Source organism: Rhinolophus sinicus, chromosome 3, assembly GCF_057876585.1.
Source record: "Rhinolophus sinicus isolate RSI-liver-muscle chromosome 3, RSI-T2T, whole genome shotgun sequence".
In the NCBI taxonomy this organism is placed as follows: Eukaryota; Metazoa; Chordata; class Mammalia; order Chiroptera; family Rhinolophidae; genus Rhinolophus; species Rhinolophus sinicus.
The window spans coordinates 196,006,849-196,028,382 of NC_142503.1; positions in this window are offsets into that span (position 1 = coordinate 196,006,849).

Below are 21,534 nucleotides of genomic sequence, written 5' to 3' on the forward strand. Positions count from 1 at the left end.
CCCAATGCCAAAGAAAAGGTCCTTTCTGAGCCTGCATCGCACAGATGCCTCTGACATCACTGACTTGTAACGGAAGCATAGCAGGCAGGTCCTCTGCTGGTGACCTTGCAGAGCTGCCAGGGCTTGTCAGGAGTGTACCCTCCACTCCGCTGCCCCTAACAGATGGGGCAGCTACACCACTCATCAGGCCCAGGCCGCCGCCATTTCCCCAGGACACCCTGGGATCCATTCCTGCACTAGCTCAGCCCATCCAAGGGGTGTGTCTTTGCGTGGAGCTGCTTGGGACCTCACCTCACAGATCGCCTTTGAGCACTGTGTCATGCCTCTGTCCTGGACCCTGGGACCGAGCCCCCGTCTCTCCGAGGGGCGATGCTGGAAGCCACTCCCTGAAAATGAGGCTGCAGTTACTGCAGACATATTTGGAGGGACACTTGCTCTTTGAAGAGCCTCCTTCTACGTGTGTTCTTTCTCAGAAAGAACGGGACTTCTCCAGAGGAAATGATTTATTTTATGGATTCAGCGACTCATGTAACCAATCCTAATTCCATTTGGGGAGCCCAGGGTCCATGTGTGATGTCTGGGAATGGATCAGTGCATCATTGGGGGCACTAGCTTTACCCCAGCAAAATATTTCTCTGGCAATATTCCCTAATTTTCCTAAATTCTTTATTCATTCCTATTTTAAGTTCCAGGTACATTTTTGCAAGCTTTCTCAAGTCCTTTGGGGCAGAGTAGGATACCTATGAATGATAAAATAAAATCACAAACTATTATTCATTTAAAAGCTTTTGAAGTTTTAAATACGAGACAGTATTTCAGCTGTGCTGGGCTGGCCTGCTCTGTTTTCATACCTGTCGTTCAGGGCCAACAGGCAAGTTTGCTGGCTGTTAGCAGGAAGAGAGTGGGGTGAGGCTGCAGTGGGGCAAAGGCCACCCTCACAGGCTTCCCTCTGAGTGGCTGGAAGACTCTGCTTACAGTTTTCAAAGTAGCCCAAAGTCTGGTTGATCAAACCTTGTTAATAGGCTTGGGAAGTGTTGCTTTCCAGGCTGCTCTCAGGCTGGGAAGTGGCCTGTCTGGGCTCAGAGGAGGGAATCTGGCCCAGCTGCTGGGGGACAGGTGTTCATGCCCCAGCCCTGCACCCTTGCCCCCAGGGGAGCTGTGGAGGGAAAAGGGATCAGGTGTTCTCATGGGTGCCCCTTGGACCTATGAAACCCAAGCCCTGTGGCTGGGGAGCAGGGCCTAGACCTCATCAGGAGGCCGCCCGGCCAGCTGGGGCCTGTGTAATGCCCACGGCACGGATGGCAAGTGGTATACAGGCAAATCACACTGCACAACGATGGTGCCATTTCATTATATTATAGTTGTTTATTGTGTGTCTCCCCCACCAGACTCTGTATGCTTTATGAGGGGGCAACATTTACCTGTCTGGTCCACCCGTCCATCCCCAGTGTCTAGAACAGTACTTGGATTATAATAGATGGTTAATAAATATTTGTGAAAAGAAGGAGGGAGGGAAAAAGGAAAGGAATGGAAAGGAAAAGGGGGTTTGGAAGTGTCTATGCAACTGGCCAGAATTCATCAGAGCCAAAGCTGGAGAGCATATGACTATCAAAGGTATATGTTAGAATATAAAATGTGTTTAATAGAGGTGTTAGCAGTATTTCAGGGGAGCAAAGGGAGATAGGGGCGGGGTTAGTTCCAAACAGGGCCAAAGAGATTTTTCAGATGAGGTGACATTTTTATATCAAATTGGACTTTTAAAGTGGAAAATGCTCAATTATCTTTCTCTTAAACTATTTTTTGTTATTATAAGCATAATACCTCTCATTAGAGAAAAATTGGAAGACATAGACAAGTATAAAGACAAAAATTAAAGTCTCATAAATGCATCAGCCAGTGGAAACCCCTATTAGTGTTACAGTGTGTGTTTTATTCCAGTCTTGTTTTTCTCCATATTTTTTTTCCATAACTGGAGCCATCATCTGTGTACTGTATATATTTAATTAATACTATACAATATACAATTTTCAATATTTAGAACGCTTGGAAAACTTTTTTAATAGCTGTGTCTAGTCCATCCCGTGGATATTTCATAATTTACCTGACCATTTTAAAGTTATTTGCTGTTTATATTAGCAACATTTTCATTATTATGAATAATGAGATGGGAGACATCTTTTTGTATAACTATTCGCATTTGGACTACTTCCTTAGAATTACAAATGAAAATGAAATTACTCAGTCAATTGAATATATACTTCTAGGCTTGGGTATAAATCAAGAAAGGCAGGAAGAATCTCATAGAGTTTGGAAAGATCTACAGCGTCACGTTTCTCGCTAATCGTGAATGGAAAGATGCGATGTGGTGTTGGCTGTAGTGCTGGCTAAGGAAAGAACGGTGATGGTTTGGAGATGAGGATAGTGGTTGCCATGGTGATGGTGGGGGCACAGTGGTGGAGGCTGCAGAGATGATGGGGGAGGTGGCAGTGATGGTGGGGGGTAGGGTGACGTGGTTGTGACGGCTCTGGCGATGGTGGTGTTGGTACTCCTGGCGATGATATACCTTTTCTCTCTGGAAATGTGACAGTAAATAGAACTCAGAGAGATTTTTTTTGGCTTCTTATCAGTATACCAAATTTTAGTTTAGTTAAGGACATGTGGTCAATAATAGACATTGTGGGAATAGAAGGAGCCCTTTATTGAGGTGGGATTCCAATGATAGTTTGGAAAAACAAGGTTACTGAACAACGTTCACAAAAGGCAGGCTGTGTGCAAACCCACACGCCGCCCTCATAAGTGGGCTTGGCTCAGTCTTGCTTGTGAGTTTGTGCTTGCAAAAACACACGTTCTAAGGAGAAAACATTTTGATTCAATTATAATTCGGGTTCGCTCAACAAGTATCTATTAATCAGTTGCTGAACCTCCCCTACGGAAGGACATATAATTACCAAGGGCACGGATCTCCTCTCCTGCCTATTTCACATATTGCTCTATATCAGGGACCGGCAAACTGACCCATGAGCTCAAGCCAGCCCCCTGCCTGCTTTTGCTCAGCCCACACGCTAAGAATGGTTTTTCATATCTCTTAAGCGTTAATAATTAAAAAAACCCAAAGGGATAATCATATTTTTTGACCCATGAAAATGATATGGGAGTCACATTTTGGTGTCCATAAATAAGGTTTTTGATGCACAGCCGCACACGTGCACCGTCTATGGCTGCGACTGTGCTCTAGTGGTACAGCTGAGCGTGTGTGGCAGACCACATGGCCTGCAAAGCCTGAGATAGTCAGTACCTGGTCCCTTACAGAGTAAGCCTGTCACCCCCTGCATTGGACCATGCCCTGGAAACAGGATACCTTCAGAGACCCACGCACGGATTGAGGTTGGAACCCAGGTGGAGAATGGACTCTGCACTTAACGCTGACGCTCACTGCTTAGTCACTTCCATCTCTGCTGACCTGGGGAAATAACATTTGCATCGTAGCTGGGACCAGCAACATTTAAAACTTATTCTTACTCTAGAAATATGCAGGGCATGAGGCCTTACCTAATCAAGTTGAATTTAAACTTTTGTCCTGAGCTTCCTGGTAGCAAGATAAAAAAGGACAAGAGGTTCCATGACCCTTAGGGTTCAAATGGAGTAAAGAATTTCAGGCAAAACCCAGTCTTGTCTGACCTAACACTTCTGAAAGGGATTTTATAAAATCCCTTCCATAAAGAGGTGTGCACAGGGCCCCCAACAATACCTCCCAGTATATACAGCCGTGCTTGCTGCCTGTGCCTCAGGGGACGCTGACATCAAAAGATCAAAGGCCATTTGGTACAAGCGATTCTGTGAGTCGGGCAAAACAGGATGGACGAAGGACCAACTGCCAGCAATTCCATTTGCTCGAGAGATAAACTCAAGAAGAGAGACTGCCAACAAGTCTTTAGGACACGCCTTCATAACTCTCATCTCTCTTATACGGTTTCTTAGAAAATGTTCTCTCTCTTTCTTCACATCATCAGGCCCAGGAGGCCTCAGTGATGGGGCTGAGGAGGGGTGCCCGGCAAGGAGGAGAAACCCCTCATCCCCATCCGTGAGCATTTAACCCAACACACAGGCTGGGCCTCACTACCGCAAATAAATCATAATGTATTTCAATTAGTTTGCACTCGTGCTAGCTGCTGTCCTGAATAATTAGGAAAACAATTCACATTCTGCCAGGAGCAGATCTGAAGTGTTATCTCTGGGATAATTATCTGTCTGCAGTTCAGTTTCCTGCTCCGCTCAGGTCAGCCCTGTTGCAGGAGGACACCCAGAGAGCATTAACGAGCTCTCATTGAAGATGTTAAGAAGCTTGTATTGATCTGTGTGTCCAAGAAGGGGAGAGTTAAGCATCTCTGCCGAGGGCAGGAGAGACAGGGACCCCACCACAGAGCCTTTTAGCAGGCAGGGCCGCTCCCGCCTGCCTAGTCCTCCTCTCAGCAGGGCTCCATCCCAAGGGCAGACTTTAAAACTCAACCTGTGGCTTTGTTCTCTGCCCTCCATACCTCCCTCCCAGTATTTGTGTTCCTTGAGTGTGTGTGTGTGTGCGTGTGTGTGTGCGTGTGTATGAGAGAGAGAGAGAGATAGACAGTGAGATAGAGAGAGAGACAGAGACACACACAGAAGAGGAAGGAAAAAGGAAGGCAGCCACTGAATGAATATGAATCCATAAGCCTACACCAATATAAATGAATGAGTAAATGAATGAGCAACAGGGAAAAAGAGAAAGCTCTTTCTTACCACAGAATGGCAGCGAATAAATGTAGAAGGAAAGAAGGAATTAGACAATCACCACTTGGCAACTATCACAGTAAGAACTGATCCAGGCAAGAAATACCAAATTCCGCCGCGTGACGAGAAGCAGGGTATCTGCATAGCCTCGGCATATCTCACGACAAGATACTTCTTCATTTAAACAGGAATAAAAAGAATAACTTCACTGTGGAGAACCCTGGTGACACCATCTTAACCAAGTGATACAAGGTAACACCAACAGGAATGGGACAAAGGGCGGTCACTGCCTCCCAGTGTGATGGGGACATTGCTTCTGTGGTATTCCTGCCCCAAAGGCATAACCTGGCCAATCACCAGGCAACAGCAGACAGACTCAAATGAAAGGACATTCTGCAAAATAACTGGCCTGTGCCCCTCTAATTGTCAGCGACAGAGTATGGAGTGGTTCCAGATATGGGGGATTAAAAGACAGGACAAGTAAGGGACATGTGGGATCCTAGATTTGATCCAAAAATTAAGTGAATTTTGCTCTAAAGAACAGTTTGGGACAATTAGAGAGTTGAGTAATATCTGTGGATTAGATCATAGTGGTATATCATTGTCCGTTTCCTGATTTTGGTCATTGTGCTGGGGTCATATAAGAGAATGTCTTCATTTTTAGGAAACGCGCATTGAAGTATTTATGGGTAAAGGAGCTCATGTCTACAGTTCACTCTCAAATGACCCAGAAAAGCAAATAATAATGTGTGTATGTGTATCTATACCTATCTATATCTATTGATATCTATCTATCATCTATCCATTCATTCATCTATCCAGTAATCCATGGAGATTGTGGTAAATGTTAATGCAGGGAATCTCAATAAAGGACATACAGAAATTCTTTGTATTATTCTTGGCAACTTTTCTATAAGGTCAAAAAAATTTTAAATATATATTATATATGTATATATGTATATTATATATGTATATATATATATATATATATATATATATATATATAATAAAATCAAGGAAAGGAGGAAGGAAGAGGGAGGGAGGGAGGGAGGGAGGAACAAGGGCACTGGCTCTGGGAGAGGGTCTTCGGCAGGAATCCTCAGCCCGGTGAGCACCTTGTGGCCTGAGCCCTGACTCACAGGCTGGGGAGCTAAGCAGGTCGTACATGGGATTAGCCTTGAGCTCAGAGTTAGGAGACCAGGAGCCTGGCTCCAACCCTGTTATGGAGCAGCTAGGTGGCCCAGAGCAAACCCCTAAGCTTCCCAGGGATTTCGGTTGCTTATCTACATTTTGGGTTGCACCTGAATATTCAAATCTATATGGAGTCGCAGGCTTCTTTTCGAGTCAGACTGACTGAAGGGGCTGGGGCAGACCCCTGATGTGCCAGGTCACCACGCTAGCTGAAATGAAAAGATGAGGGCAACCTGGGGAGGAAGAGAGAGCAGTAGCCTAAAGCCAGAAGGCCGGGATTTGCATCCCTGCCCAGTGGGTAAGAGCTGTGCAATCCTGGAAAACACAGTCGTCTCTCTGAGCCTCAGTGTCTGCGTCTCTGGAAGGAAGATACGGACATTGACCTGCACACGCGCCCTCGACAGTCACTCACTGAATGGCGCCTGGACTGGAAGCCCCTGTGCTGGGGAGGTGGGAGACGGGGCCCTAGGGAGACGGGGCAAATGGAAACAGGTCACAGTTGGTGCTGGTTTTGGAGCCAGACAGGTGTGGGTTTGGTTCCCTGGATCTGCTAATTGGTGATTACCTAACACACTGAGGCTCGGTTTCCTCTTCTTGAAAATGGGGACAATATGGTCTGTGTGTCTGGGTAGGTGGAGGTTTCAAGATAGTGACAAATGCAGATGCTGTGGGAAGAACAAGCACTTGGACAAGGTTGGTTCCCCGTCTTCTACCCCCATCCCACTCTCCTCCCACCCCCAGCCCCCAAAAGGGGTGATCGTGACTGTATCGGCGAGTCGATGTTGGAACAATTCCATCTTTGTCCCCTCGTCTAACCTAAGCATCGGATCAGATTCCACTGACATGACAGCCCGTCCCCTCCCATCTGCCAGCTGAGAATATTTCATGCAAAACTGCTGATTTTTCTCTCTCAGAATAAAGGCAGGTGCCCCAAACTGTGCATGAGCAGGATGGATTCTGAAAGACACCCAGCTAATAGTCTGAACGGCAGCAGAACAGGTGAGCTGGTAGGATCTGAGAACACACCTTTTGTCTCCTGAGAGGTCAACCAGCCGTGCGGCCTAATTAAGAGCTTATATCAGAGATCCATCTGACTTCGCTATGGCTCTTCACTGGAAAATGTATTCCTTTGTCTTCCCCCCGACCCCCCCAGCCTGTCCAAAGGTCACTGTCCTGGAGCGTGGGACTGGGAGGGCGGGGTACCCTCAGGAGGGGTGGGGGGGCTGTGGTCGGCCCTGGGGGGAATGGACAGCTTCACCAGTAGGAGAGGGGCTAGCAAATTAACAATAGTAATAATGAATAAATAAAAGGTTCCAAAAGAGTGTGCGTGTTTGGACCGAACAATAGTTGGCAACCCTTGGAGAGGGGCAGCTCCCATCAAATAAGGATGTGTTATTGATATGGTAATTTTTATATTAACAAATGTGTGCTGGAAACGCTGTGATTTATTTTTTTCTTGGAGGGAAAAAAATGTAGCTCGCATGTGGCATCAATAATGATATGCTAATGACCTGCTTCCAAATTTAGATTAAAAAAAATTTAATTGGCAAATCTCAGATCGAGCCGAGAAGATGGCATTCTTGGTTGCGACCCAGTTTTAAGGTCCAAATGTAAGGGTTGATAAATTTAAATTCTAGGCCCCAGTATATATAGGATCTTTATAACTGGGATATAGACTTGTTTCGTGAGTTGTGGAGTAATTATACTGTTGGATCTGAGTATAGCTCAGGTTTAGATCATCCTCATTTGACAGGAAACATGCAGCAAATATGAACCAGAACCTCCATGCTCCCCTTTTAGCTCATGGACATATGCACATGGAATACACATGTATACACACGTAACACACATGAACACACACATCCACACATGTGCATATGCCCATATACACACAGAAAGCATAAAAAATATGCTAAGTAAACTGTCAAACTGTTTTTCAAGAAAAGAGGCAACTTCCCATATGAAAACAAAAGTGAACTGGTTTTGTTATAATTTTTAAAACAACTTCTGAGCCTATATCCATTTTCCTCATAAGCTGGAATAAAGGATATTTTCTCATATGAGATATTTTCTCTTTATTAGTCCATTAAATTTCCAGCAAGGCAGAAGTATCACAAGGTGACTGAATTGGAATTAAAAAAATACAAAAGGAAACATTTTGGCTAATAATGAATGATCCCACGGTATCCCTCAGATTCATTCTTGTTTCTTTTCCAATCTCTCTCATCTCTTCTCTTATTCACTCGTTTTCTTTTATTCCTTCTCTGTGTAGTCTTTCTGTTTCTATTACATTTGTTCTCTCATAATCAGACTCCCCTTCTCTCTGTGTTCTCTTCCTCACTCGGTCCCCCCTCCTTTCCTCTCCCCACCTCCCTCCCTTCCCTCTTCATTTCTGTGCTCACCCCACAAACCATTAGGAAAGTGACAGCCTGAGCAGCCAGAGTGGCAGAGGCTGGGCTGGGCTGAGTATAGGCACTTCTGAGTAATCCATGCAAACTTCTGGTCAAAGAGAAGCCCCTTGTTTGGCTCTTGGCGGCCTTTTGGTCCTGCCAAGGGCTGGACACAGAGCCCAGAGGAGAAGCCTGGACACCGGGAAGTGTCTCAGCATCTTGAGCTTTGTATTTTTACCCCACAGAGCTGGCCCACGTGCCAGGGCAGACTGGGTCCAAAAGCCCGTCGGAGCTTCCTTCGGCCAAGGCTATTTTCACAGGGACATTAGCTGATATTCAGAGCTTGCAAATAAGTTGTCTCTTTCCCTTCCTTCAAAAGTTTGGAGTTGGAAAATAAAGTCAGGGCTCAAAGGTTCCAGTGCTTAGAATTATACTCTATATAGACAATAGCAATGTGTCAAAAGCACTGGGTAGTAAATAGTAATAATATTTATTAATAACGGTAAATAATAGCTAATGTTTACGTGCTTTGCCATGTTATAAAATGGTTTTCTTTAATCGCCGAATAGCCCTCTGGAAAACTATTCTTATAGCAATAGAAGAGATCATTTTCCAAAGCCCACCTTATAAACGAGCGGTATATTTGGGACACAGCCCTGCTTTGGCAAACCCCGCAGGCAGGGCTGCAAAGGTAAACTATGGCACCTCCCAGTACTGTGGGTAGTTAATCCCATTTGATAGAGAAAAACGGAGGCCCAGAGAAGTGGCAAGGACTTGCCCAAGGCCCTGGGGTGATGGGCCTGAACTTCACCTCCCTTCAGCCCCAGCATTTCTGGGACAGCTGACCCGTTCTTCAGCTTTGTGCCTTTCCTGGAGGCCTTCTGATGGCTTCTGCAGCTGCACAAACCCCTTCACCCCTAGTTTACTCCTATGCACCCTTGTAATCTTGGCTAAGAAAATTCCGCCTCCAAGAAACCTGCCTTGACACTCAAAATCCAAATTTGGTACCTTTGCTCTGTGCTCCCAGGGCACCTAGTATTTTGTATCTCTTCACCCCCCACACAGGATTAACAGTTCTTTCTCTTTCTCTCTCTCTCTCTCTCTCTCTCTCTCTCTCTCTCTCTCTCTCTCTCTCTCTCTCTCTCTGTCTCAGTCATCTTTTCACCTGACCTCCTTCACCATTTGGAACACAAGCAATCTGAAGTCAGGAATCTCGCTCCCTTGCGAACGGTTGATTGGCGCCAGCCAGGCACGATTGCTCAGGGTCACCGAGACCAACTGGACAGCGTCTCTGCTTCCATGGGGTTCACATTCCTGGGGTGGGGCATGAGGACAGATGGAACTCCTGTTCCATAGATGCTTTTTGAATGGATGAAGGAATAAATACAATACTACCTGAGTAAGGGGATTAGCTCCGATATTGCCTCTGTGTATTAACCACGTGGGCACTGTTAGCCCTATTTATTGATGAGGAAACTCAGCAGGGGGTGAGTGGCGGCCGAGAGGGAACAGGAGGATGAGCCCGGGCTGGAAGCTGAGCTTCTGCATCGGTTACCTGCTCCTCACCTCCCTCCCAAGCAGCCTCTCCAGCTTGGCTCCCTGAGTTTTGTCAGTGACAAAGAGGTCTTATTATTTACACTACAAGCTTCCGTCCTTGTTAAGTGCTTTCTGGTTATTTACTGGAGGGTTGATGAAGCAACCAAGGAAAATGACAGGGTACTTTTTTTCTTAATTTATTTTAATGTCTGGGTCTTCGTGTTCTGGTGGCAGCTCCAAGGATCCATTTGTCTGTCACCAGGCACTAAATGCTGGAAAAAGGACACCCTCTCCCCCATCTAAGGTGGCGTACTGTATATGTGGACCCAGGGTTTCAGGAGAATAGGAACCAGGGGAAGGAAGAAGGGGGGTGATGGTACCAGATGGCTAAGTGGGAGCAACGCAGGAGGGGTAGCTCCCCCGCTGCTGTGCAAGGCAGGAAGGCATTGCAGAGGAAGGGAGAACGCCCGGGCTGAGAGGCGCGTAAGCTGCAAGCTTCCCGGTGCAAGCTAGGTATTCAGTATGCAGCAGGTGCATACTTAACTGCGTGACTTCAGCACCGCAGACTCCAGTTTACATACGATGGCTTCCCAACTCTGCAACTGAGAGCCAGTCACCGAACCTGCCTGCACCTAGGATTCCTCCTGCTTACAAATGGGATATTACACACCTGCTTCAATAGTCCACTGTGATGCTATTTACGTGACTAGCCCTGTGTCAATGCCCAGGGGTCCTCCTCACTGGCAAATGACAAAACAAGGTCTTCATCTCCAAGTCCCATATTTTACTCTGCTTGACCCTGATATTGCCACCACCCTTGAGAGCTGTGACGTCCAATTAACAGCCACTGGCCACATGTAACATTCGGGCACTTGAATGTGGTTAGTCTGAATCGAGATGTGCTGTATGTATAAAATATGCACTTGAATTTGAAGATTTACTACAGAGAAATGAATATAAAATATCTCATCCATAATTTTTTATATCGATTACATGTTGAAGTTACAGTATTGAGGATATATTAGGTTAAAGAAAACTACTATCCTTTATGGTATGAGCCCCTAGCTTCTGCTGCTTGCTTCCAAAAGTAAACCCTGACAGCCTATAGCATAAGCTTCCTTTACTCATTGGGGCTCTGATCTGTGTGGCTATTAATCTTGCTGTTGATTATCACCATGTCTTCTTGCTTCCTTTTTATCTCTTCTGCTCTGTGTTTTGAGGTTGCATGGGCAGACTCCCCTGAGAAGTGTGAACTCACCCCACCATCTTGCCCAAAGGTTGCTAGCCTTTCCCATCGTTGCACCAAAGCCCTTGGACCCAGAGAGGAGCTGTACCTTTTGGTAAATAATATATGGCGATGGTCTGCATGAATATTAACGGTGAAAGCTGTGCATTGTTTATTTCTGGTTCAAGGTGACAAGGGGAAGCCTGATAGCATCCTTTTAGTAGTATTAGGCTGCGATAAGGCAACAACATTGTTGCCCTGTTATCTGATGTCCCAGCAGCTCAGTGCAAGCACTCAAGGTCCAAGCAGAGGCTCCAGCAGGGCCATGGGCACTTAAACAAAACACATGTGAAAATTTGCAACTTGGGACAGTCTGGGAAATTTCCCCTCTGACTGCCTCGCTCACACCCCGCTTTTTCTTTCCCTGGTACAGAAGGATAATGAGAGTGTTTAATAAACATCTGTCAGATGAGTAAATATTTGAACAAATAAATGAAGAAAAAAAAAGAGTGAATAGACGAATTAATGAATTGATGAATAAATGAGTGAGTGAGTAAATGAACCAACTGACTTCTGGATAAGGGTTGGGATGGATGGATGGACGGACGGACGGACGGATGGAAGGAAGGATGGATGGATGGATGGATGGATGGATGGATGGATGGATATATCAGTGGATGAATGAATAAAGTATTGAATGCCTACATACATTGCTGTATAATTGGATGGGTAACTGGAAGAATGGTTTATTGGTTAGTAGGATGGAAGGATGAAGGATGAAAGAACATATGAATGAATAAATGAGTGACTGGGTGGAGGGATGAATGGATGGGTTCAGCACAGTGTTTTAAGTGAGGCTTTTCCTGGTATTTTTACCTAATGTGTCTCTCTCTTCCCCTCTTGATGTTCCTTTCCCCTTCTTTGCTTTGTTTTTTTTTTTCCTCTTAGTACTTGCTACTGTCAAACATGTGCTACGATTCACTTATTTATTTAGTGAAGTGTTTTCTCTATTTTAGAACATGAAGTTAGAACGTGAACTTCAGGATAACAGAAAGGGTTCTCTATTTTATGTAGTCCTCTGCCCCAAGAGCCCTCACCAGGGACACTGCATGGGGCTCCGGATTCAAAGGCAAACTCACTCTAGGGGGAGATTGACAAGAAAGCCACGATGGCACAGAGTGACGCGTGCCGTGAGAGAGTGGCAGAGGTGATGGGCCACCTGTCCCCCTCTGTCTGGGATCACAGGGAGGCTTCCTAAAGGAGGGGCTGTCTGAGCCAACATTTCAAGGCCCAATAAGAAGGCAGGAAGAAGGAGGTCCGGGAACTAAAGTGGATGCCAGGTGCAAAGACAGACGGCAAGAACAGTGACACGAGTCCAGTAAGAGTCCTGTGAATGGACATAAATCACATCAAAAAATGCCCTGCAGTTCATGTAGAAGCGTATGGACTCTGTATCTTATTTGCAAGGTTTATAGGCAGTAGGGTAACGCACCCAGATATCATACATCCAGGTCTAAAGAGGGTCTGAGTTGTTGACCTTGCAGTCTGTACTCTAAGGTCCATCCAAGTCACATCAAGGGATTGAGGCCACCAAAGTCTTAAATGAGGAGTAGGTCTTGATGTCTGTTCTCAGTGTACCTTTTGTTACCTGACCCTCAGCCCGCTGCTCACTTGCTCGTGTATTATACAAAATTAATATTCGGTCTTTGTCCTCAGTTCCTGACACAAGCTCCTAAAACCCTGGGGATGTCCTGAGTGACAGGAGTGTCTTTTGTTCTTGATAAGGAGCCCGTTTGGGTCACACCTGAGTTTATGCTAATAAGGTGACTTAGAGTGGGGCCCCGAGCTAGCTGCAGATGGGGCTGGGCATCTGCAAAATCAAGAGATTACAGGACGGTAGCTTTCAGCCCTGCTGACCTCTCAGCTCTGGGACTGGAAGTCCGGGAGAGCAAGAGACTGAGCTCTGTGCACCTTTGAAAGATGAGATTAGGGGAACACACCGTAGTGCTGGGAGGGCGGTGCTCCTGGTCCAGCAAATTCTCCAACCCAAGGAAGGGGTATGGGAACCTTTCGTTTATAGCCAGTTAACCAGAAGTGTGGGTGCCCTGGAGTTGTGCCCTGGTGTCTTGTGGGATGAAGCCCTTAAACCCATGGAGTCTGATGTTGAGGAACTGAATTAAATTACTGGTCATCCAGTTGGTACCTAGAGAATGGAGGATCGGTGGTTGGTATTGGAAAATGCCCCAGGCATGCGCACAGAGCTCTCCCTATGCAGAGGCCTAGGACATGATAAAATAAGCAAGGGCTGTGTATTTGAGATTTCACTCAACATTGGAAAAGTCCTCATCCAAGGAAAGAGGTAGAGCTGGGCCTGGGTGGTTGATGGTAATTACCAAAGGAATATGTCCTAGCTTGGCTTTTTTTTTTTCTTTTCTTTAACTTTTAGATTTTATTTATTTATTTATTTATTTATTTATTTATTTATTTATGTTTTAAAGATAACCTATTTATCTCAAGATGCACTATCTGAACTACTTCCTAAACACATTTTAAAAATATTGTTAATTAACATTCAATGTTAAAGATGGCCTCTGACCAGCTGGATAAGGAAGAGGAAGCAGGTGAGAACAAATTCTCTTACGAGGGTACACGTTATATTCCTTACCTTGTCTATGCTGTCAGCCAACTGGATTGGATTAATTTCTTCACCGATGCAATTTAGTTTTAGTTTGTTTTTCATTTGTTTGTTTTTTTTCTTTGCTTAACAGTCAGGATTCTCTTACTGGGTGTCAGGAATTTTCCAGGGTTATGGGAATGGACGTCAATGGTCTGACTTCGGATTTAGTCACGTGTCCCTGTGTCTCTGCATCCAAGCCCTTTTACCATGGGACTTTGCAATGCCTGCTTCCTACGGGTGGTGCAGACTTCCCCAGGCCGCGACTCTGGATTTGGCCATGGGAATTTCTTGTCCAGAAAGATGTTAGCAGATTCGTGATGCAAACAGAGAAAAAGTGGTCGCTTTCTTGTGTCTCTGCCACTGCCTTGAGATGACACACCCGAGCTTGTTTTCTGGCTCTTGAAGGAGGACTGGGGACCCCAGGAGCAGAGTCACCACATGCTGAGTTTATCCCTGAGCAGGTGACCCCAGCTGACCACAGACTCATGATGAAGCCCTGTCCAAACCAGCCAAGTCCAGATTAGATCAGTCTACCCCCAGCTGGTGAACAGATTCATGAGTCAACTAAATGCTAACTTTTGCATCGTGATGAATTTTTGTGGTTGTTTGTCACACAACATTTCTGTGGCATTCGATAGCTGTTACAAAGATAAATCATAAAATCCTACAAGTGCTAAAATTCCACAGTTTATGCCTGATAATTGAATGTGACAATATTCTGAGACTATTTTCATTTAAAAAGAATCTGCTTGTTGGTCTGTAGAAGTAGATACTAATCATTAATTTTCATCTATAGAAGAAATTCAATGAAGTAATTGTTGGTGGGGGGATATGAAATCCCCCAAATCCCAAATCTCTCTCAGGCTTGAATGTCCATTTCTATAAGTTAACTGTGTCACTCTCGTGTTTCTGTTTGCGTAGCTGTGAGTTTAGGTTGAGCCCCACCCCCAACACGCATGCTTTGAATTGACCCTGGATTTTTCAGATGAGGAGTACTGGTCATCTGAGCATCCTCCTTCAGATGTTTCTCAGAGGAGAACAAAGTTGTGAATGGCCATTCAGATGTTTCCTTCTCTCAGGTCCCGGACCAAGAACACCACCAATTTCCTTGCGTAGAGCCATACCAAGGAATACCATTAATGTCTTCATCGATTGCCATTTAAAAAATCAGACAAGAAATAAACACACAAGAGCTTTGCATGTTCTGTCATTCAGGTGGCTATCCTGGTCCCAGCCTGGAAACAGAAAAGGTGTGGCATCGATCATGTGACCAGGTTCCTCTTCTCCATCCCCTTCTGCGTCGGGCAAAGGAAGGCCAAGGGCTGTGACTACAGAGAAAGGCTTAGCAAACACCAAAGCCCCTCCTCATGGTCTCAGTATTTCAACACATCCTTTGGGTCTTTAAAGCAGACTTTGGGGATCCTTCTAAATCTTGCCTTCTGTTTGTTTCTTGGGTGACAATGTCTCTGCACCCGACTGTATATTTTGTTCTCTTTCTCGCAGCCTGCTGTGGATCTTAAAATATTTTAGGATCACTGGGAGGTATTCAAAGTGTGGATGTGTGTTAGGCAGACCGTTGTATTTATTGGTGCCTTTTCTTATTTAAAAAAATATATATCTATCGCTAAATTTAGTGAGGAAAAAAATATCCTAAGTTGGGCCTTTTCCTGAGAGAGAGAGAGAGAGAAAAAAAAATCTAGTCTTTTAATATATAGATATGTCTTCTCATATGGGCATTGTCAGTGTCATTTAAAAGAAGTAAGACTCAAGTTGTAGTACAAGAAAAACTTTCAAATCAGACCAAAAAAAAAAAAAAAAAAGTAGAATCTGCAAATGGTTTCATTCAAAGGGCTGTTTTTAAAGTTGCTGTGGTGAGATTAAGAAGGGGAAACTTGAACCAGACTTCTGACCTGTCCTGGGGTCAGGGGTTGCCCCTGTCTGTGTTGGGACTGCTTTGACAACTTCCTGTATAATTTGACTATTATTTGCGTGTCTGGGCACTGTCTGACCTCGGAGTCTGGAAAAATGAGAAAGGCAGCAGGCATTTAGATGCCATATGGGCGGCAGCGAGGGAGGGCACGTTAATCAAATTTGGGTGGGAAACACTGTTTGATCCCAGGTTAGAGGAAGCAGGTTGCCTAGGATTTCCAGCAGACTGGAGGGGGAAGGGTCAGATGACAGCCATGGCCGTGATTTAGGGCCCATGTCCCCGCCAGACTCTCGTATGGCTGCAACTAACTTTTGAATTTGGAAGCAGATCAATTATAAAAGAAAAAGAGAGAGAGAGAGAGAGAGGTGCTGGTGGCATTTCAAATTGCAAGTGGACTTCTGCCATGAAAGTCCAGAAAGATTGAATTTTCAAAATCCAAATAAATGCTTTTCTAACGCAGACTCAGATCACAAGCAAATGGGCATTTTGGGCAGAGATGGGAGATTTTTATTTAAACTGTAGGTCTAATGGAAGAATGTGTTCACATAAAGTAATGATAATACTCCAGTTTCATTACTTTTCCATGGCAGGTTTTCAATGCAGAAGACATATATATATATATATATATATATAAAGACATTTTATATATTTGTGTGTGTGTGTATATATATATATAGAGAGATTATATATATAGACTTTTATATTTATATATAGAGAGTGTATGTGTGTATATATATATATATATATATATATATATATATATATAGAGAGAGAGAGAGAGAGAGAGAGACATATATAGAGACATTATATATATAGGCATTTTATACATACATATATGTATGTATATATATGTGCATGTACATATATGTATATGAAGCTTTACTTACTAAAAAATAATAAATGTATTTCTCAATTTGGGGGAGTTAATAAAAATATATATAACAGTTAATCTGAGCTTCTAAATGGCACAAAATAGTTTGTATAGCCTGTAGGGTCTGACCATGGTAAATGAATATACTCACACATCTGAGGGGCCCCAGGTTTTAGTAAAGAAAGTCATGGGACTGATGGCTTAACTGGTTACAAAGTATCAAGTGTCATCATCTTATTTGACCCTTGTCATAGCACCCAGAGGTGGATGGTGATGGAGGAAGAACATCGAGGGCTGGTATCAGAAGACCCTCCTTCACCATCAGGGAGGGAGTCCGAGCAGCTTTCAGAGCCACGCCTAGGGGCTGGGGGTCAGGAAGCTGGGCATCTGGTCAGTAAACAGCGTGCAAGGCAAGATGGACAATGTCCAACCTGCCCTAAGACACTGTAAAGGAGTAAGGAACAAGGTAAGACGACTTGGGGTAAAGCTGAGAGGCTGCGGCTTCTCGGAGAGATGGTAGGAAGGGCCTGAGCTGGGCCTGGAAGGATGGGGGAGTCTTGGGCAAGAGAGAAGGAAAGATGAGAGGCAAAATAATTTTTGAGTTCAGAGCCAGGTCACACTTTCCAGATATCATCACACGCAGCTCTTCCATTTTTATAGACAAGGGAACTGATGAGAAGGGAGTTCAGTAGGTTTGCCTTACGTTACCTAGGTAAGTAGAGTCAGGCCTGGATTCAGTCCCAAGTGAAGTGACATCCCAAGCGTCCAACTCCAAAGTCTCTCCAAAAACGAGGACACCGAGTCTTGTGCTTTTTGTGTCTCAACTTATACTTTCTGGTTCAAGTTCCACGTGATACATAATCTAATTTCTAAAAAATCTTTAAGATCCTCAGGTTTTAGATAAGCAAGGTGGTTATAGGTTTTAGTGATTGCATGGGAAGACGACATGTCGTCAGCAGGGAAGTTTTGGCCTTGAGCTCCCTCTGACAAGGGCTAGGATCTTGGCAAAATATGTCTTCTTTTCCACTTCTGGGCACAAACATTGCAAAACACTTGCTGATACCCTTGGGGCTGTTTCATGAAGAATATATCTTCTGGCTACTGATTTTTTTCTTTTTTTTCTTTTTGGCAGGGGGAACATTTGTGAAGAGACGTATCCTCAAAGCCATGACCACCCTTTATTGGGCGTCCACTACTACGTATTCCATACTGTTCCATTGTGCATAAATCCTGTTCATCTCACCACCCCATCTGAAGCTGCATGTAAGTCACCGGATTATCGACAAGAAGAAACTGCGGCTGAGTGTGGCGAGCCAGGTGGCGGCGAGCTGCCCTGGCCCCCAGGCCTGCGCCCTGCGTGTCCTCCCACTGCCCTGCGCCGACCCTACGTGCCTCCTGACTCCTGCAGCAGCGTTGGAAGAGGCGGTCTTGTTTCCTACGCGAGGGCTGCCTGTGCTTTGCAGTTCTTAGTTTTTGCTGGCTTTTTCGAAGTTTAATCATTCTGTCGTCGTGAACTAGAATCGAGAGGGAGCCCACAGAAAGAGGGCGAGAGGCGTAAGTTCCGGGCTGACGATCCTCCCGTGATGCTTCCTGGCCCTGACCCATGGGGACTGTTCCCTCTGGGCTTCAGCTGCTCCATCTGAAAGAGCTGCGAATGTGCCGGGGACTGGATCGTCTCTGGGGACACGGACTCCCCAGCCCATGGCCTGGGTTGTGTTGTCTGTCATGATACCGGCTCCTGCTTGGTGTTAAGCATCCCCTTGCCCCTCGGGCCCTGTGTCCCATTTCAAGGCAGACCGTGGGGAACGTCAGGCCCTTATTAAATATCAGGAGCCTCCATCTGCCTCTGTCTTTCCTCTGAGACAACTGCCAGACAGGCGAGGTCAAGGCCACATGTGCCCCGCCGATCCCAGAGCAGGAGGGGGAGGGAGGGCGTGGAGCTGCCTCCCTACACTGAGCAAGACACAAAAGAGTTGCTATTCAGAAGGGTTTTCTGCAAACTGCAAGATTCAAGGCTTGAATACCCACCACGTGCACTCCCAAAGCCAAGTTTTTCTTCTGTTTTTTTTCTGTGCACTTCACCCTGTGGTGCCATTCAACCCAGAAGGCAGGACTCACTCTGGAGTCGGGAAATGCAGACGAGCTGGGCAGCTTTTCCCTTGCTGACGTCTGCAGGGAATGGAGACCAGAGACGGCTGGCCCAGCTCTTGACACCTCCTCCCTGGGACTTGAGATGGGTGTTCAGACGATTTCAGCCAAATGCTGATTGATCCAAGCATAGAGGCATGTGTCTGACTCCAGAGAAAACATTTCTCTCAAGGAGAATGATGGTGAAATACTGGGACCCTGGCTGTCCATCTCCTAGCTGGTGGCCCTGGGCATATCATGCCGCCCCTCTCTGCCTCTGTGGGCAATAACAACACCTAGTGCTTTGGGGTCTGGTTAGGATTGAATAAATACACCCATAAGCACAGGGCTTGGTCCAAGGTAAGAGCACAGCAAACATCGAATGCCATCCTCGTCACTGTAACTTGGTCATTACCTCACAGTCCTGACCTTGGTGTCCCAAACTGTAAAAGCTGGAAGGAAGGAAGTTCCTACTTGTCTTGTAGCTCAGGGTCAGGGTTCAAAAAGATAAAAACGGGCTCCCAGTGTTTTGTTCACAGAGGCTTTGCACCAGCACAGGGGCTGTTTGGGGAAGGACTGAGGGTTTCTCCAGCCCAGAGTCTTCATTTGCCTCATTTCCTAGGTGCCAGCTCATGATCAGGCAAACACACAAACACACACACACACACACACACACACACACACCAGCGGAAATTAGAAGACTGCAAATAAGCAAGGCACAACTTGGTTTTTGTCACTTGAAAGTCCTCATTTCAAGACCGTTCCCTTGGCTCCCAGAGTTCTTGTGTCATTATCTTCTGTTAAAAGGATTCAAATGACATTATTTTCATGGAAGCTCGCATAGCGATGATGCCATCTTTGCCACCGAGTTGCATTACAATGAAGGGGAGGAGAACTGTGTCACATGGACCTGACATTCTTTATGCTGTTAAATTGAAAGTCAATGCTGGCGGTTCTTAACTGCTCACATCCCCTGAAAACACATCACTTCTGATAAGGAATGAATATTTTACGGTGCCAACTGTAGGCACATCAAATGGGGCCAACCTGGAGTGTCACTCTGGGTCAGACAAAGATTTCTAAACCAGGGTGGACTTCCCTGGGTCAGCAAAGCAACGACCACTGTGTTTCCCCAGCAAACATCACTGACTTGCTGACCTCTCTTCATTGTCTTTCAAAAGCAGTTTCACTTGGACATGTCTGCAGAAAAATTTAAGGATGCTTCTATTTATTATAAGAAAGTGACACATTTGGGAAGTGGGCCCTGGACCCGAACTGACTTCCTATTGGATGGAACTACTTCTGGAGGCTGGTCCAGCAGGCTGTACGCTTTCTTTCTGGGTAGAGCAAGGTCCAGGGGGTCCAGGAAGAGAGCCTTTGGGGAGTGTGGAATGGGACAGAAAGAGGGTCAGCGAGGTCCCAGGCGGGGGGGTGGGGAAGGAGAAAACATGCACATCTACAGAGCCCAACCTACTGTTATGATGAGAAAGAACAGACCAGGGAGGTGTCCCACGGTCCTCAGACAGGACAGGAGAGCTGGGGCTACAGGGTCATCAGATGTCTTGATGGGGGTACATCACTACATTCTACAGTCTGCCAGCCTTGCTCGGCAGGGACGGAGCCCACGAGCGGCATCTGGACACAAACACGAGTGAAGGAAGAGATGGAGGTATATACTAGGCGGATGAACTTGTGCAGAATTTACAGTCAGCAAATGAAGACGGAACCGGCAGTGACTAATAACTGTACCAACTTCAGCAGCACCGAGAAGACGGAGAGCCTTAGTAACGAACTGAGCAACAGATGGGACAGACAGCACTCACCTCTGCCACTGCACGCTTCACTATCTGGCCTTTTCTTTCTGGACAGGGCTGCTGACCTTGGCCTTACCTCTGGGGTCTCACCTCTGCCTCCTCGACAACACCCATGAGCTGAACACACTAAACTGGAGTCTCTGGCAACGGCTGGGAGTGGTTGCCGTCCCTCAGCCTGGGTCAGCCTCTGACTGTCGGAGTGAACTGCAGGCTGACCCCAGCACAACAGCCCTGAGAACCTCGCTCCATCTTTGGCTGACACAATAAGGGTGTCCACCAGACTTTGCCCATCCTCACAGGGAAACTGGAGAACATGTGCTTACTTAGCATGTGTCTCTGAGATAGCAACTTCCCCCCACAGTTCTGGGTTACGGGATGTCCAGCTGTTCCATAAGACCTAGGGCACCTCTAGTGACCAAGGTCCACCTCATCCCCACCGTTCCTGGCCTCGGGATCTTTCATCATCATCAGAACGAGAGCAGCTACCCATGTGGTACTTCACCACATGCCCGAAATAGGATCAGTGCTATTGTTGTACCCATTGTATAGACAGAGAAACTAAGGCAGCAAAACAGACCCAGCAAAGTGCCCCAGGTCACCCATGAAGAAGAGGCCGTGCCAGCCTTGGAAGTTCTAGCCCAGAGTCACGCTCTAACCTCCGCACCCCACCGCCTCTTTTAGAAGACAATCTCTAATTTTTTTTTTTTTAATTGAATGAGGCATGGATGATCCTGCATTCTGGGCAAGAGCAATAAAGAAACCACAAAAGCCATCGTCTCATTGGGCAGGATATATTTACCTGGTTCCAAATGAATTTAGGAAATGTCATTATCTTACAAACTGATTCCCTAACCTGTTACAAACAACACATTCAGTGACACAGCATCACATGGGGGTGTAGAAATCAGATATTATAATTAAGATTTTCTCTGGGGGGGGGTTACTGCCAAGGAGAAGTCCCCATGATGATCAAGACAAAGCATAAAAGTGGGGGGTCCGTGAAAGCTCCCTT